Below are 18,162 nucleotides of genomic sequence, written 5' to 3' on the forward strand. Positions count from 1 at the left end.
AAAAATATTATAATTCTACATGGTCAATTCATATCTGTCTGGCAGAGAGGCAAAAGGTTTCAATATGTTTTATCATACATCTGTATGCTTGACCATATGAACTCTCCAAAATATTTGGCAGCAAACTGTGGATTACCAGAACTGTGTTTCTTCTTGGTGGCTGTGTTTGGTTCACTATGACAAATCACACCGATGCCTTGAAGCATAAAGGTTACTGATAGTTCTTGTGTTTTAATTTGCTAAGGATTTAATTTTCACTGAATGCCCTTCTATTCCAGAAATAGATTAGTAACTCTAGTGAAACCCCACCTATGTAACCTGTGCTTATCTCTGATGGATAGAGAACAAAAGGTTTTCTCCGTATACTATGCTTCTGCAACATTTTATGGTCATCAGCATAGTTTGATTGAATTAGGTTAATATGAATAAACTATGTAATATTTGACATTCTTCTCTTGGCATTAGATTTTTATGTTCTCATGTCTTTGAGATCATAATTTGAGTATTGTCCAAGGACAGTGACTTACATTTCTGCTTTTTTATAAATAAAATGCTTTTTTATATAAGTTGGCATGGCACGGCCATTATCCTCAGTAACATTGCACAGGAGAGTCTGAGGATGTACTATGAAGGCAGTGGGGTTGTACAGGTGTAAGAATAGGAGAAAATATAAGGGTAATAGAAGAAGACAAATATGTCTGCAGAATATTTATGAATATAAGTAATGCACAAATGATGAAGAGCACAGATTAAACATGCAGGGCATTATCTGAGTATGGGGACAAGAGAGGGAGAAGCAGCTGGGAAATTTGATTTCGTAACAAGATGTTCACAAGCTAAAATAAAATAGAATATTTAAGTAAAAATAATAATTAAAAATCACATTGAATATCTGAAGCATTGGTATCTGCTTAGATTAAAAAGAGATTGTTATGTCTGCAATGTATTCTAAATTGTTTGCTGCCTGTGCTTTTGACAGCATATTTATTTGTAGCCAGTAACACAGGTTTCAACATAAAGAAGTGAGATTTTTGAACTCTCTCAATTATTTGTATAAAGGTTACTGAGGTTGTCTCCCCTCCTTTCCTAGTACAATGATTGCATTTGTTTAAAAGCTACACAGAACTTCAAAAACTCACACACCAAACAAAATGTAAATGGTTCCGTGACCCTGTTAACCCACTTAAGATGACCTCTGTTTTTACCAGCTCTGCTTACGCTTAAGGGAAACTGCTGCTTTTTCCCTCTGCAAACAGTTGTTACATCTTGGGTCAAGCCAGTTGTTCAAGGTCCAAATTAAGAGGAAGCCTGATTTTATGGTATGAATCACTGAGCTTATGATGCAAGTGGCGTCTTTCTGTTTGGGCTGGGAATTTTGAGGGTAAATGAATGACCACAGAATCAAACTGTGCATCCAGTAAATACATGGGGTTACTAGCCATGACACATATAGGAAAGACCAGTGACATCTATGCTGAAACCTTCCACTGATTATCCAAACTGGAAAAATGCCGTGCTACTTTTCCTAAAAGTATATAGGATCACAATAAGTTTCTGTTACTGTGTTGAACTTTATCATGTCAGCTAAGTTTAATGAATATTAATCAGACTTGTAAGAAAATTAAAAGTTCTTTGATATTTTGGTATTTCCATTTTGGATTTTTTCTGCTTTTGGGGATATAGTCATTCAATTTGTGTCTAAAACACAGATGTGAAATTCATGTCATTACAAACTCTTCAAATTGTAATGTTTTATTTTTCATATTACTGCTTTTTCCTTTTTCCTGAGTGAGGTAGAAACTATGATGAGAACTGTAATCCTTTGTCAACTGTTATCTTCTGGTTTTGGACTGATGATTCAACTGAGAGATTTTCAAAAGGTATGTAGACAAGCAGGGCTGCCACCAAAACACTTAATGGGATTTTGAGAAGTTTCTGACCTACCCTGATTTCACTGGGAGATAAGACCATCCCACAAGGCATCTGTAGGCCGCTAGTCATTGATTTGTTTCTGCATATACCTGCCAAAAATGTATTGAAACCTGGCCTTTGATCCTTACTACTGTAAGTATTTAATCTCATTATATTTCTACACTATTTCACAGGGAGTCTGGATCAACTCTCTCCCTTGGGAAGCTATTATTTAATTGATTCTTTATATTTTTGTATTCTTCTTCCATGTGTTTTTTCCTGGGTTGTTAGTGACTACTGAGCCTGCTAACAAGTTTAGGTCAAATCCCATAAAAGTATCTTCTTTCTCTCCGACTCTAACTGCCCTTCTACCTTACCCTTTCCAGATAAACAGCAAGGGAGGGGTGATAAGACTCATACCCCAGGCCCTTCCCATCAGAGGAAGACCAAAAGCTGTTAAATCACCTTAACCTATCAAGTAGTCAGAAAAACTCATCTGGGCATTTTCCAGAGGACCAAATCAAGAAATGCTCTGGTATGTGAGGAATTGCACCTACATCTGGTGATCATGTACTGTGTAAGTGACTGAGAGACTGGATCTTCCTGCCCCTCTGCCCATACACCCCCTTCATCTAGCATATCCACATCTGAGCAGATTGCAAAAAAAGAGAGTCTTCTATAAAAGAGAGTCATGGACTTCTACATCCTCTTCTCCTGCAGTTCTGCTACTTGGGGATGTGCTCAGAAAATCTTTGAATGCCTCTGCCCTCCCAAAACTGGTCTGAGGGCTTCTTCTCCCATGGAGGTATGCTGTATATCCCAGTATCTACATCTTTACTGGGGAAGTGCTACCACAGACCTGTAATGCCATTCTTGTGGTAGAGGAATTTTCTTTTTATTTGCCCTTGGAGTTGTGCTCCTGCAGCTATATCAATTTCTCCAATCAAAGCTAATCCTTAATCTTTGCAATTTTTAATTCATCATATGCAAATATATACTAAAGTCTACAAAGTTAGCTTTAGTTACTGTGCTGCCTCCTTCATAGAAGATAATGGTAGGGTGATTAAAGGTGAGGAAAGGGTGCTGATATGGATTTTTTTCTCTTACTGTAAAGCAAGCAGAGGTTTTTCTGGATCTTTTGACATACCCAGCTGTGAGCAGCCAGTTCAGATTTACTCAGCAGTGATCTGGGCATATTTTCTTTCTCATGGCCATACCCCAGAAATCATAAGAATTGGAATGTGGTGCTTCTGTCACACATACAATATGTACTGTTGCTAGGCTGCTCTGAGCTACTTAATGGCCCCAATGTACCATAAAAAGGAAAAATTAAAAAAAAAAAAAAAATAAAGCACTCTACTACAATTCACATTTTGTTACAAGAAGTAATTTCATAACATAATTTTGGGATTAATTTCTGAAGATTTTCCATAACTTTAGTAACGTGTCCAGGACCCTGATTTTTCATGAGTGTCCAATATCTAAAGCCCTCCTTCAGCTCATTGTTCATAAACACTAGAAAAGGTGTGTTTGCTTCCCGACATATTCAGTAGCAAGCTTAGTATCTCATAGGATTAAACCATAAATCAAGCTGTCTTTCTCTGTGTGTTATGATGCAAGTGGAGGGAGCTACAAGAATAAAAAAATAGCACTGAAATGTCTGTAAGTTATAATTCACTCTGACGATAAGGAAGAACCCTTATGGTTTAATTTAAAACAAAAGTTCAAGTCTTTTCTTTTTGACCTGATAATTCTTGTCTTATTTCATTCCTGGATGGCTTTTACTTTTTAGCAGCAGTGTAAATACTCTCCAGCACTCTTGTGTTCTCAGTATTTACATCAATGTGATTTGTCAGTGATATGTTAATTTTCTTCATCATTAAGACTAAGTACAAGTTGGCCTAATCTCCAGGAAAAGCACTAATCAAAGCATCTGAATATTAACATGCAGAATTGATCCATTAGAGAGGATAGCTAATGTAAAAGTACAGAAGTGTCCAAGCAAGTATTCCTGATTATGAAGAATTCATGGTAGAAAATATAGTAGTTGCTTTAGAGCTAGGTTATAAAGACAACCCATAATGCTTCAGTAGAGTAGCTGGATCTAAACAATTCCAGACTTACCAAGTGTCTTGCAATGGCGTTGTCTTTTGTTTGTGTTGTTTAGAAAACTATTGCCAAGTCAGAAGTCTGGAGCTTATTATAATTGTGTGTATGATATATATAATAAAAAATAGCTGATTGAAATCTTAAACAAAAGCAAGAAGCAAAAAAACTGCCTCAGTGATCACAGACATAACAAGAAATATCAGGCAACTCTTTATGTAACCAGTGTCTTTGGAAACAATGTTTTAGACTTATCATTACCCTTTTACACTAAGTTGTGAGCGCTATTTTTTTTTCTTAAGAAAATGCCTTTAGAAACAGTCACTGTTCTGACAAAGAAGTCTTTCAGATACACTCCGTGCCTTGGATGGATATTTAGGAGTGACAAAAGAGAAGTAGTGTTGAGTCCACTTGTTATAAATGTTCCCTTATACAATGTGTTTTATATATATTTCTAATGATGCGTACTTGCAAATCTGGCAAGACAACTAAGACAACATATTTATAAAACATGGCCCAAAATATCAGGTTTAATAAATTAAAAAAAAAAAAAGTTAAAAATAAGCTTTCACAGAAATTGTGAGAGGGGACAATTTAAGAAAGTATGGGTAAAGAAATTTGATAAAACATTTTAAATCCCACTAATTGTTTTTGGTTTTATCCCACTCCCGGTAATTCCTGGGGTTTAAAAAGTACATTTTTTACTTTTAAGATTTTTTCTCAGCATTTGCAGATCTCTGTGGATAATAAATTATGCCCAGCAGTGGATAGAATTCCATTTTGCTTGGAACTGTTAGTGATAAATCTTGATATAATTTCTAGAAAATTTTGAAAGGTTATTTTTAAGTTATTACAACTTCAAACCCTTCAAATTGATGAGAAAATAGAACCCTTATTATTTGACATCAAATCGCTATATTAAACAACTTTATCATCCTATGAAGCAATCAAACTACTAACTTTTGTATCCGTAATAACCTTTTTAATTGATACAAGGACACAGAGAATATAATGACTAATTCAGCAGTAAATCTTTTGTACTCAACTATTACACTGATTTTAATTGCCTGTTCCTGAGAGCAAAACCTGCACTGACGAGAAATAACTGCCTTATTGAGTTAGGCCTGATGATCCACATTTATCATAGAATTATAGAATGGCTTACGTTGGAAGGTAACTTTAAAGATCATCTAGTCTAATCACCCCTGCCATGGGCAGGAACACCTTCTGCTAGATCAGGTTGCTCAAAGCCCCGTCCAACCTGGCCTTGAACCCTTCCAGGGAGGGGGCAGCCACAGCTTCTCTGGGCAACATGTGCCAGTGCCTCACCACCCTCACAGGAAAGAATTTCTTCCTTACATCTAATCTAAATCTACCCTCTTTCAGTTTCAAACTGTTACCCCTCATCCTATCACTACAGTCCCTGATAAAGAGTTCCTCCCCATCTTTCTTGTAGGCATCCTTTAAGTACTGGAAGGATTTCACTCCATGATCTTTCCAGACACAGAGGTGAGATTGACTGTCTTTTAGTTCCCTGGATCTTCTTTCTTTTTTTTTTTTTTTAAAAAATGGGTGTTATGTTTCCCCTTTTCCAGTCAGTGGGAACTTCACCAGACTCAAATATGATGGATAGTGGCTTAGCCACTTCATCTGCCAGTTCCCTCAGGACCTGTAGAAGCATCTCATCAGGTACTATGGACTTCAGGTTCCTTAGATGGTCTCAAACCTGATCTTCTGCAGTGGGAGGTTCTTCATTCTCCCAGTATCCACCCTTGCCTTCTGCATCTTGGATGGTGTGGCTGGAGTCCTTGCTGGTGAAGACTGAGGCAAAAAAGTTATTAACTCAGCCTTCTCCATATCATGGGTCACCAAGTCTCCATTTCCCTTCTAGAGATGGCCTACATTTCCCTAATCTTCCTTTTATCACCGACATCCCTGTAAAAGCCTTCTTTTGTTGTCCTTGATGTCCCTGGCCAGATTTAATTCTGTCAGGGCATTGGCTTTCTTAACCTGATCCCTCACTGTAAAAAATTTCTTCATTATACCCTTCAGCATCAGTGAAGCATCATACTTTTTCTGAGCACCTGCTTTTTCTGAGTGACTTCTGACTTTGCCAATCCTGGAATTTTCACACAGCTTTCTTAAGTTCTGAACTTGGAAAAAAGGTGAGATGGTCTTAGTGACAATTTTATGAAGTGTACAACTTTTCCCAGTTACAGGAGATATTGGTGGTGTGTGCGGGTTTTTTTAGTCTTTATGAAACAATGACACACCCATTTCAAGAGCTCTTTTTTCCATAAAATATTTTACTTAAAACCAGATTAACTGAGTTTGTTTATGGTCACATTTTTATAATAAAAGAAAACTGTGAGGAAGATGGAATTCCTGTAATTTTAAATTTGACCAATTTCAATCCAGCAGCCTAATGCAAATCTAATTTGTATTTATGAAAAATTATAAATGTACTTGTAGGAGAAATTAGTCCTTAGTGCTGTTGCTAAATACAATTAATGTTCTCAAAAGAGATAATTTTAGTGTTGTAAAATAACATTATAAGTAAGGAAGAGGACAATTAATAACATGATGTGAATTTTAATAAAATTTCCTAGATCACATACAGTTTGCTTTAATCCTCCCAGTCACAAATGTCATGTAATATAAGCCTTGTTTCTCTTTTCCCATACATGTACCATATATTTCAGGAGAGTTACTATACCATTAGAAAAGCATGTGATTCCCAGCATGGGTTTGGCAGTTGGTTCATGGGAGTTCTGGGGAGGATTACTCTTCATGTATACTAGTTTTATGAGAACATAAGGTAAGTAATGCTAAATATGAAGTCAGAGTGAAAACATTAGGATGTCTACTTCATGTTCTACTTCATGTTCTAGTATCATGTCTACTGTTCTAATAGTTCTGTCTTCCTGTGTGTTATTTTTTAACTGCAAAATTGTACAACAAACTTTCAGATGCTTTGATTAACATTGGGCTCTTCTAGTCATTTTCTGTCCTTTGGACGATGATCTTCGCAAAATACTACACATTCACACTTACTAAAGCTAACATAAATTTTTCATGAGCTAATCAAGAATAAATTTCTATGTGTTTCTTCCAAAGATATGATTTTCTTCGTCTTTCTCTTGGTAATAGCGATAACATTTTTTTTTTTTTCCCCTGTGAATTTAGTTTAAATTGGCTGGAAAATTTAAAGCTAAAACCAATAAATTGACCTGAAATTCATTAAAAATAGATATAAAATCTGTTTATTATAAATTCTGCCATTACAGGGAATAAAATTGAAATCACAAAGATGAAATACACTAAATTAAATTGTTAACAGATTTTCCTTCCTACCTGAAGGAAATAAAATCATAGAGTTCATATGGGAAAAATACTGAGCCAAATACATATGTATGTTGCCTTGATTTTCTTTGCCTCTCCTACCAAGTATTTTCTTGTTCTTTTGACAGCTGGCTGACCTAATGGAAATTCAAAGGCTAATGTAGGAATCATACCCTGAAGGATTAGCTGTGCCATTCAGCACTGGCTCTCTGCGCAGGGAAGTGCAGCTCCATACATCTCTGAAAGGCAAACTTCTTGCACAGCTCTGTGTATTGTGTCATCAAACAAGCCAAGCCACAGCTTTTTTTTTTTTTTTTTTTTTTCCTCCAGAATATTCAGCTTCCTTTCCTTTTTTAGACAGTAAATATGTAGGAAGTGGGGTGAGCTTCTAGCCTGAGCCACTCCCTTCCTCTTTTAGGCCATGCAGCTGTGCATTTGCTTTTAAGAACATGTGAAGATAGACTTGAACTTGTTTTGTCTGTTCTCCAGGGTAGGTGGATGTGAGCCAGCTCCAATCTGTCAGTGAGCTGGCTATGTTAGTATAGTGCTGTACTGAATCTGCTGAGCTCTACTGAGACTGCAGTTAGTGCTGAAGTGCAGTGACATACACATGCATCTTCCTGGTTTAAGAGATTGGACAAGGGTTGGGTCAGGCCCAATCAAAATCTCCATAGGGTGTGTATGGATGTACTTCCAATATGTGTCTACGTCATTATTGCCCTGTTGCACAAGGGGGAAAAAACATAGAAAGAAAAATAAAATGAAGGGAAGCCTCAAATACATTCTTTAATTTCCTTGCTATTTGAATTTCAAGCAGTAGGGGGTCAAAAACCTCAAATAGCTGTAAGACAAAATAAGGACCATTTGTGATTATTTAATCAATTGAAAATTGTCTTGTTTCATTTAATTTGACATTGGTTTTGTCTTTGATATCAGAATAGACAAATTTAATGAAGCTCCTTCAGATTATTCAGTAGGTATCTCATAGATATATATGGCAGTTTACATATTTAGCAGATGTCAACAGCTATGCTATAGGTGGCTATATACACTGTGACATCTGATGCTGTAATCAAGCTCCCTTCCTCAGATTAATAAACATATAAAGAATAGATGTCAGACAAAAGCATACTGTCAGAAAGGTGAACTAATTGTACTGTAATTATATCAATAGCACTTAAGAGAGACAGATAACTTATAATTACATATGGGGGGGTAATATGGGGAGGAAGGTGAATTTGGATAAGATTTGTGAAGTCATATAGTCATTTAGTGTTACAAAAAAACCCAACAAAATGTGCATCATCTATCGGCCAAGTGTAAGGTCCTGCACATGGGTCGAGGAAATCCCAAGCACAAATACAGGCTGGTCAATAAGTGGATTGAGAACAGCAGTGTGGAGAAGGACTTGGGGGTATTAGTGGATGGAAAATCGAATATAGGCCAGGAATGTACACTCACATCCCAGAAATCCAACTGTATCCTGGGCTGCATCAAGAGAAGTGTGGCTCAAGGGAGGTGATTCTGCCCCTCTACTTTGCTTTCATGAGATACCACCTGCAATTTTGTGCCAGCTCTGGGGTCCCCAGTGTAAGAAAGACATGGACCTGCTTGAGCAGATCCAGTGGAGGCCACAAAGGTCAGGGGACTGGAGCACCTCCCCTATGAGGACAGGCTGAGAGAGTTGGGGCTGTTCAGCCTGCAGAAGAGAAGGTTCTAGGGAGACCTTATAGTGGCCTTCCAGTACTTAAAGGGGGCTACAGAAGAGCTGGGAAGGACCCTTTATCAGGGAGTGTAGGGATAGGATGAGGGGTAACAGTTTGAAACTGAAAGAGGGTAGATTTAGATTAGATATAAGGAAGAAATTTTTTCCTGTGAGGGTGGTGAGGCACTGGCACAGGTTTCCCAGAGAAGCTGTGGCTGCCCCCTCCCTGGAAGGGTTCAAGGCCAGGTTGGACGGGGCTTTGAGCAACCTGGTCTAGTGGAAGGTGTCCCTGCTCATGGCAAGGGGGTTGGAACTAGATGATCTTTAAGGTTCCTTCCAACCAAAACCATTCTATAATTCTATGATTGTATTACTCTATGATTCTATATATCATCCGAAATAAAGTTGAAAGAAAGATCTTCATCCACAGTATCAAACAAAACCAAAGTAATTCCTCTGAAGTTATGATTTGGCACAGGAAAATTAAGTAAGTCTGTAAGGCTGTCAGTTAATTTTCCTCCTTTATTCTGAAGAGAATGTGCTCCAGGGCTGCTCCAATAAACAACATAGATGAAATTGCACCAGATTCAGCTACCTTTATGCTACATAGTATTTTATACTACCCCAGAAAGCCTCCATCCCTCCATGCTTCCAGAAACACAGCTTTTATGTCATTTCACACACTACTAAAACCCCCATATATATAGTAACTGTATTGAGAGAACAGAAGAAACACATGGAGCCAGAAAGACGAGTGTCTCTCCAGTGCTATTTAGTGTGGTTTCACCGGTGTGCTTTAACGAAAATATCAGGATTTTCACAAGCCACTGTGCATCATTTGGCTTGGGGCATCAGGGACCACTGCCTGGCAGAAGCATGTAGCACAGTTTAAAACATTTAGTTAAGTATAGCAGTAATATATTTAAGATGAGGTTGTAAAAAACACCTTTAATACAGGTTATGCCATCTTGGCTACCTGTATTTAGAAAGGGAACTCTAAACTTCAGAAGAACTGAATCTCTGAAATCTCATTTGGCCCAGCCAAAAACTGATGTACTATGAAATATAGGTCTCAAGGGAAGCTTTGGATGTCAAGCATCTGCCTAAGAAGTAGCACATTTTAGCAACTGAAAGTCGAATGAAAGCTGGAAACAGTATGTAGAAGTGTCAACCCACATCTGTGGATCTGCAAATACTTTATTCCTTGAAAAATGTAATTCCGTTAGTCCCAAAGCTGTTCAGGCCCTGAGTTTACTAACTTTTTTTCTTCTGGAAAAAGACAGAGCCAGGTTTGGAAGCAGGGTGATGGAGACAGTGCATTGCATGCTTTCTCTTTTATAGTCTGGACAAACCACTCATGCATGACTCCCAGGTACTTCCCCTCTCCTATAGAAATTTGAACAGGGATTTTCAGCCTTTCAGAAAAATCCCTTATCCTTTATGCTTCTGACTTTCTTGAGCTGGCTCTTCTTCTGCCTCTTATGTTTCAACTGTTTAGTTTTGAATAGAATGCAAAACCAAGGAGAATTGTTTGTTGGCTTAAGCATTATTGCATTTCCTCAGAATGTTTTGTTTTTCTAAATATTTTGTAATTTGTACAAGATAAAATGTGTTAGAAGAAGACATCAATAACACTGAATGACAGAATCACTGTGATCTAGCAATTGTGGCACTTTCCCGGAAGGTAGGAAATGTAGCTCAACACTCAAAAGAAAAAATTAGTGCAAGTCACCCTTGTAAATATAAGGGAGATTCAAGTGAAATATTTCTTTCAGCCCAAGCTTTCTCTCCCCCCACTTCCGCCTTGAAAGAAACAAAAGTAATCCTGTTTCAGACTTAAATGTAAAGGAGGGAGAGGATTGGCTTGTCAATTGATAGAAAAAAGTAGCAATTACAAAATCCATCTGAAGGGAAAGACCTTATTGAGAGTGGGTAGAAATAGAAACATTGGTCTGTTTAGATTTAATCCACCAAAAAATTGGGATGATTGATTTTGATACTTGCTCACAGTCTGCTGCAATTTACTGATAATTTTGTCTTAACTACATTTGCAAGCTATTGTTCAATTAGAATATATTAGCAAATCACTCAGGAGAGCTGTGGGTGGCATCCTCACTTCATTAAGGTCGGTGAAAAAATATAATTGGGATCAAGTTTCATCCGATAAAGACAGAATACTCAAACTGAAACTCATTTAGACTATGCAGCTTGGCTGGAAATTGTTTATATATATTATATTATATGCAGAGCAATGTGGAGATTTCAAAGCTGTCATTAAGTTAGTAGGCTCAGTCTTGCTACAGCAACACAGAAGTAATACAGATAGCCTGAATGGGATTTATCTTAACAGCTGCGACTTCCCGCCCAACACCTGAAATAGTTAACTAAGTTCTGTTTATAATCTTTGAAGAATAGAAATAATTCATGTCCTAGTAATGTAAAAAGTTAATGTAAGTCAGATGATCTGCACCCTACCTGCTTATTTCTGTTGACTGTATAGAAAAGGTGACTAGATCAAATATGGGAAACTGTTATATACCTGCAAAGATATGTGGGATGAATATCACTGTCCTTGTTCTTGACCTTGTCCTTGTCTCCCATGCATCTATGAGATTTTTATCGCTTACAGCTGAGCCAAAAAATACCTCGAGCATGTCTTTCTTCAGGGTGTTTTTCCAATTGTTTTCTTATGGACCTTTCAGAGGTGGAAATAGGCAAAATTGTATCTGTTTTAAAGGACATTAGGAACATCTTTTATAAAGTTTCATGGGTTTGGTTTGGAAATAGAGAAGGGGAAAGGTTGGTAAATGAACCCTTAGTTGTTTTTTCCAGATGCTTCACCACTCTGAATGAACTGGAGTGCAGAACAGGATTGTCAGTTCAGCACAGTGACATACGTCTCTGTAAGTGTTATTAGAAATCACAAGTCTGCAAACCTTCATTAATTTTAATAAATGGGAAGTTGCAAGAAAGACAATACAATACCAAAAGGAAAAGGATTTAATTTCTGATTGCATCTTCCACCTTTAAAAGAAAAAAATAAATAGTGTTTCATTGTAGCTGGTACAGTTCTTTCTAGTATGATTAATGGGAAGCAACATTTTAAAGTTTTTTACTTTTTCAGAAAAAAAAAAATCTCAGAGTTAGGATGGCTTTTATCACTTTAAGAACTCTTTGGGCCTTTTGTATCTGCAAAAACCTCTTAGAAATTTCCCAAGAGAGGACTGTATCATGTAGTTACAAAACTTAAAAATGGTTAACTATACTGTAACTTCTGGTTAGCAAAGAAAAATATATTAAAATAAAAAAAAAAAATGACATGAATTTTTAAATATTTAGTTTTGGTTTAGATTGGTCAAGTAATAAGCAGAATGTAATTTTAAATTATTAAATTTCCATTAATCTGTTTATTATGCTGTTGGATTTCCAGTGACTATTTTTAACTTTTCGGTTCTCTGAAGGTATTTATTATATTTGGAATTTTTAAAATAATATCAAGTAAATTCCCTTGCATCAATTATTCCCATACAGTTCAAGTTTAGATCCAGATTTTAATCAATTTTTTTAGGAAATCCTCCATCAGAGGAACCTGAAATATTTTTGCTTGGTACAAAAAATTGAGAATATAGCTGTGAGGTTTTCTCCTGAAAACCCTGACATCTGATGAGCAGTATCCCAGAACTGTGTGACATACTGTATCCAAATTAGGCTGTGTCTCATTCTCCATCTTGAAGAGTCTAATGTAAAAGACTTTTCTCCTTGTGCTTCCTAAATCTCTGAAGTTGTCAAATATCAGGAATACCATTTATGGCCTGAATCTACTCTATCTCCTGAACGATGAGTTTTGTGTTAAACATTTAAGTGATGAAATAAAGAGTATAACCCTGAAGTCTGAGTTCCAGATTTTCAGTTTCTTTGGTCTCATCATAATTACAGAATACCTGCTTTACTCAAAGAGTTTAAGAAGCAAAACCTAATTTGACTTTTAAACATAGGAATTCACTTGAATAGATAAACTAAATTTGCTGTTATAACTAAAAGCCATCACAGATTGTCATTCTTAATTTAGATTCAAATACAGAGAACACTGGATATAAAACCAAACTGAACCAAAACTATTTTTTAACTGAATCTCAATTCCAAATTCTTAGATTTTGTCTTCCAATAAAATTAATGAAAGACATATGAAAATATCTTAAAGGAGAGGAGTATTCATTCTGAGCTGAATGTGAAAGCAGTTAGGAAACATATAGGCTCAATGCCAGCTGAAAGATCTTCCAAATTCTGTCTGAGCAATTAGAGTTTGAGGCAGAAACAGGATTTCCAGACCTCAAAATGTGTATTTATGTACCAAGGGTTAAGGAGGCGAAGAAGAGGAAAAAAATCAGATGTTTTGGGAAGAAAATGATCGTTTTACACTACACATTCTTTGTTCAGTGGTCCATACAATACCGCAGAAGCTGTCTATTAGACTTGGCAGTGAAGGAGAAGACCAATGCAAGTTCTGTCTTATGCTCAGAGGAGAGGAAACAATAGAGACATTAAAAAAAAAAAAAAAAAAATCCTCCAAATAACCAAGTGCCAGAATGTGAAGTAATAAATATTTGGTACAGCTCGAGAAGAGTAACAGGGTTTTCACTCATGCCAGTATGATATGGAAAGACAATTTGAAACTCTGCTCAGTCATGACCTCAGGCTGGAGGACCTCATCCCTGGAACAAACTTCAGGGGTTCTATGTTTTAAAGATTATATGGGATGTTATAGCAAAACAGCATCTCTCTTCCAGAATCCCGTGTATGGACACCGCAGTTTTGCAGCAAGAATGCTTTTTTTGGCAGAATAATGTAATTCACATTATTATTGTAAACCATACAGACACCTTTTGTGAAGAGTTTCACTGTCCACTTGAGAAACAAATCTGGAATAGCAATACAAACAATACATTTAATGTTTTTTCCCCATATATAAAAGTGTGAAAATAACACATGGATGGCACTGTAAGTGAGAAGAGAGGAAGGGGAAATACTTTCCATAATAGTAGAACTGTAAAAGGCCAAGGAGTAGAAAGGCAGTTGGTTCACACAGTTAAAATGTAGACAAGGTTGGCTATAGACTCCTTTTAATGGCATTAGATAATGGACATGCATACCATGTCTTTAACAACATAAGGAAGATATAAAGTCTTGCCAACGTTGTTGAAGTGGTTTTATACTATAGGGTGTTTGAATTTGAAATTTCAAGTGAGTTGCTAAAGCTTCTGTGTCTAATTCACACTGAACATCTAAAAGGTACCGAGTTTCATAGATCAGAGTACAGATAAGTAAGTGTTAAGCATTGAAAAGGACAATTTAAATACATTTAAAAATACAATTACTTGGTTTTGTGGAAGTGTACTTAGAAAACAGTATTCCACCTCCAGCCTGTGATTTGACTAGTTTGTCAAATCTTCAGTGACATTCTGAGGCCAAACTATAAATTTTTATTTGTAAACAGATTCACTTTTCTGTAATGTGTACTAATGGAAGAAAGACAATTTGTCCAGGATTTTTTGTCCCTTGCAGAAAACATATTTTCCTGATCAACAACAGAGTACTTATATCTTATGTATTGGTTTATAAAACAGCATTGTCACTTTTCTAAAGAAATATGCATATATACATTTTAAAATATTTTCAAATATGTATGCGTGTATAGATATACATATGTATATATGTGCACATATATATGTATGTGAATGTATACATATATGTATATTTGTGTACATGTATATATGTATGTGCATGTGTATAGACACATATACTTTTATTTACGTATACATGCATATACACACACTTTTAAACCATTTTTTGCTGTTCTGCATTTCCATAATAAGAAATCTATTCCACAGTGTGTGAAGCTGCTATATCTGGAGAAAAAAGATTGCTGTAACTAAGTTAATTCATTACAGTTATTTGTGGTTTTTTATTTTTTAGTTAGTTAGATAGTTGGTTGTTTATTTATGTATTTAGATATCCAGTCCTGTTTCCATTGATTCCCTTTTATTCTCAGAAGTGTAGACACTAAGGTCTTATTGACAGTCCAATGAAACTGATGAAAATCAATTGTAACATTTTTCTGTTGCATTAGATGGACATGGAAGGACATGTCACTACTGAACAAATTGGATTACTAGAAGTAAATAAAAATTACTTTAAAACAAGGACAATCTTGATACAAAAATAAATGGCTAGAAACTGCAAATGAATTCGAATAGTCAGGAAAGCAAAAGGTTTCCATCCACTAAAAAGATGTTTTGGAGCATCCACTACATAGAAAAATTAGGATTATAAATGGTTTTAGGATGGTGCTGGACAAAATTACTAAGAAGATTATATTATATGGTTGCAAGGTATATCAGTAGACTGGATTTGGTGCCCTTGGTCTGTTTCTCAGAGTTCATCTGTAACTGTTGTTTATGTTGTTACTCAGAAACATGCAAGTCTTGAAAATTTTCAGTCAGTTCTATTTTTGGAGCTTCACAAAGGATGGACTGGTTTAGATTTCTTAAACTTCTTACTTCAGACTGATGTGGAAGACAAGAACATCTGTTCCAAACAATTGTTCTAGTTAGAATAAAATTATCATAATTAATCAATGAGAATGAATCTAGTAAATCATAGTTTTAGTGGCAGATATTTTTCAGATTTGTTCTTGTATATATCAGGATAAACGACCATTTTGAAATAAGCTAAGAAATATCATACAGTTTTCCAATGTTTGTGGATTTACTTATTTTTTAAACAGTTCCATCCAGGTTATTAAAAACTAGTCATAGTTCAGCATCATAATACACTTAGTAATTATATACACATAGTATATCCCACTGATTTGAAATATTCGGTGCTTGAACTTGATAGTAGTAAATTGAAGTTGCTAAATTCTTATGTTTAGCATTTTCCAGAATGCATTAGAACTGAAACACATTGCTATCATTCTCATATTTTAGCTCCAACAAAATGACATTTTTTTTAGATAAAGTATGGTAACTATACTGGTTTCAACTAGCCCCAGTGCTTTTATCAGAACTAGTAAGCATTTGATAATGAACCTTCCAGGGCCAATATATTTATGACTTATTTGTAATTCTCAGCATGAGAAGTCACAAAACCAAAGGTTTTGATGACTTGTGTTCATGTTTATTTGAATCACTTTCATCTAAAAGTTGAACTGCAAATCTTATGAGAACAGGCTCTCTTGATCTTTCCAAGACTGTTCCTCAATACAGTTTGGAAATTATTACACAATATCTTTATTTTCATTTTTTCACATCTTTCAGTTCTCTTCCTTTGTCAGAACTTGATAATGCAGACCAAAGGTGGAAACAACAAAAGGTCAGAGACTTTTATAGAAATTAAATTCCCATTTTAGGCACCTGAGTTTTATTGTCTGAGTTTGAGGCAGTACTATTATTATTATTATTAAAAATATTATTGTTGATGTTGTTTTGTGGCTGTTATTGCTATTATTATTATTAACATTATTATTCCTGACTTAATAAAACTGGAGAATATTTGTAGGAATTGTAAAATAAACATAATTACTCCCAAAATTTGGTCCTAGTTCATATTCAGTTCTATTAGATTGGAAATATGTTGAAACATCTTTTCCCAAATAGGTTTTTAATAAATTCTGTTCATTCTTATATTAGTGATTAGCGTGTGTGGTAAATGTTTGCATCAATTACTAGTTAAACTGCAGTTTGTATCAGAACCATAACTTTTTACACAAAGCTTCATTCCCTTGGCTGTTCATTTTCTTCTGGTGTAACTGTAAAACCTAATGAGTATTTTATTAAGGGAATGTGTTTCCTCCCAAAGAGTTTGACAAATGCCTCAAGTTTATTTCTGAACAAGGCTCTACTGTTTGACTACTAGCTTTATATCTGATGTAATGGTTTAAACTATGGTACCTGACATATATCATATTAACTAGTACATGTAGCTTTTTTATTAAATATATGCAGCTTGACAAATATAGAGGCCATCCCACAAATGGCAGCTTCAAAACATCAAATCATTAATGTGTATCTTCCATCTCTTTCTGGGCAAAACTCTCAGTCCACAAAAGTTTTAATGCCACCATTTACTACAAGTCACTGAGATATAAACAAATTTTTAAAATGAGGCATATGTGTGATTTAAGAGAACAAGAGAAGGGCAATCTGTCTTCATCCACCTTCAAGAAGAAAAGGCTGTTTTATTTTAAAAGGAACGCAAGGCCTTAGAAATCACTTGCTATATACTAGAGCTGTAGCTATAAAATATCACACAATGTTGAAAGCTAGGCTTTTTTAAATAATTTCAGTAGCAAACTCTGAGGTCAAGGTCTAGAGTAATTGCCCAAGTAGCACAACTAATGGCTACAATTCCTGAAACTAGAAACCTAGGTTGTAAGCGAGCAAAGAAATTAAGAATAATCAATGTGGCTGAGACTAAGGCATCTCTGAAAGCTATGTACTGAGCAAGACATTATCCTCAGCTACCCAAAATGATATACTAAGAACAGAATCTTTTCTGAACTTCCCCTTCCTATTTTAGCTTAAGTGTCTATATTCAGGTCAGGTCTTACATAAGAGGTCTATTTCACTTTTAAAAGTTATAGGAAAAAATTAAAAATAATTTGAAGATCAGGTAGAGGTACACAGATTTTTATCACAGAAACTATTCGGCTGGAGAGGGAATTGAACTCAGATTTCTCACTTTTTATAATTAATTTACTTACTACATTGCTATTATGCAAATTGTAGGAGAAAGGTCACTATCACAGAGAAACAAAATTAAAGCAATGGTTTGTTCTGAAACCTGGTTTTGGAGGCACTCATAATGAACTGTATTTCTTCATGGACATGCAGATTTGGATATTTCTTTCCCTTGGCCCTAAACTGCAGTTGGACTTTAAGCAAGATCTCTATGGCCCAGGATGCTTCTGTGCTGGCAAGAGCAGTTAGGATATGTAGAAGATGAATTGGAAAGTGTTTGATGAGCATAGAGTGCAGAGCTAGAGTATGGATTTATGGGCTATGCTACTGAACTGAAGAACATAGCTTTTGCTGAAACGC

This window comes from Tyto alba, unplaced genomic scaffold (assembly GCF_018691265.1).
Source record: "Tyto alba isolate M040663 unplaced genomic scaffold, T.alba_DEE_v4.0 Super-Scaffold_2, whole genome shotgun sequence".
Taxonomy (NCBI): Eukaryota; Metazoa; Chordata; class Aves; order Strigiformes; family Tytonidae; genus Tyto; species Tyto alba.